Source organism: Trichosurus vulpecula, chromosome 3 (assembly GCF_011100635.1).
Source record: "Trichosurus vulpecula isolate mTriVul1 chromosome 3, mTriVul1.pri, whole genome shotgun sequence".
Lineage (NCBI taxonomy): Eukaryota > Metazoa > Chordata > Mammalia > Diprotodontia > Phalangeridae > Trichosurus > Trichosurus vulpecula.
Window position 1 is genome coordinate 256,012,220 of NC_050575.1, and position 1,601 is coordinate 256,013,820.

A 1,601-nucleotide genomic window follows, 5' to 3' on the forward strand; every position below is an offset into this window, starting at 1 on the left:
TTTCTTGATTTATCATAAAGTCATTAGCTTCCATTTGCTGCATTCTAATTTTTAAAGAACTATTTTCATCAGGGGGCTTGTGGACCTCCTTTTCCATTTGGCCAATTCTGTCTTTCAAGGCATTCTTCTCCTTTTTGGCTTTTTGGACCTCTTTTGCCATTTGGGTTAGTGTATTTTTAAAGGTGTTATTTTCTCCAGCATTTTTAGGTCTCCTTTATCAAGCTATTGACTCATTTTTTTCTCTTACAAAAATGTTTATTGTTCAGGCTCCCTTAGATCTTGCCTTCTTCCATTCTTCCCACTGGTATGCTTTCTCCTAGAATCAGAGGATGGCCTCACTGGCTTCCTCAGCTGTGATTTCCTGGCAGTACAAGTCTGTGAAAAGAGCTGGCAGCTAGTAATGTGCTTCCCCTGGAGCCTGAAGGTCCAGCCAGGCCAGCCCTTCTTTCACGAGCACTTGCTGAACTCTCTCTGTCTCCCATTTGAGACTTGCTTTGATCTCATTGACTTTCCCATAACCATTTTTCTCTGCTAGTTGTAACACCATAGTATGATCCATGTTGAGCTCAGCTGGAACTGACTGGACCAGCTAAGTTCCTCTCACAGGAATGATGCTGAAGCCAATGCCCAGGGCCTTTAGTTTCTTGATGGCCCAGATGAGATTGTCTTGGCTGACATCCTGAGCAAACTTGCCCCTTCCCTTCAACACCTGCTGATGTAGTTCCTCCAGAGTGATAAGATCTCTATTCTGATGCTTTAGTGCCAGGCACATCTCAATAATCTGAACACCCAGCTCATAATAAAAGTCTCCAACACCCAGGATCTCAGAACAAAATACTATTCAAGAAGACAAAGAGGCAACCCCAATGGTGGCACACATGTCTTGAAACTGCTACTGGAAGTGAGGATTCTTCCAGGTTTCTGGCTTGTGTTTACTGGCAAATTCTTCCGATTTGGTCTTGAACAGGTCCAGCTGCTTTGACATCTGGCCCAGACCCTCCTTGGCCAGGATAGTACTCCGTGCCTTATATTTGGCCTCAGCCAGCTTCTTCTTGGCAATGGTGCTGGTGCCTACCCCATGGCAGTGCATCCCTGCCTGCCCACCAGCCCCCAGCCATCCCCACTCAGGGGCCAATTGACTTATTTTTCATGATTTTTCTTGGTCTGTGAGCAACCAAAAACACTCTTTTCTGCCCTGGAACTGCGAGGAGGCTTCCGTCTATACAGCTGCTACCAGTTCTGTCACACCAGTACTTCTCCTCACCCCAGGACCACCACCCAGGAGTGTGACCCCATCAGCCTCTCAGTTCTCCACTGTCTGTAGGCTGAGAATTCCAGAAGCAGCTGCTGCCACCCTGGGACTTAAGTAGTAGCTCCTGCCACCTTGGGGCTGGGGCTGGGGCTGTGGCCAGACCACACTCCCTTCTTACTCAAGTGAGAGAGTTTCCCACTGACCTTTGAAGCTGACTTTGGCATTTATGGACTGAGAAGTCTGAAAAGTGCCTCAGGTACCAGTGATTCAGTGCCCAAGGCCTGCTGCACTCATGTCTATGCAGGCACAGCCCAGGCTGGGCTGCATTCCACTCTGATCACAGTATAAT

At 47.7% G+C, this 1,601-nt stretch overlaps 1 pseudogene; it reads right to left on the bottom strand.

Moving 5' to 3' along the window:
• Nucleotides 1-322: 322 nt before the first annotated feature.
• Nucleotides 323-1,090, bottom strand: LOC118842452 (annotated as a pseudogene).
• Nucleotides 1,091-1,601: the final 511 nt, after the last annotated feature.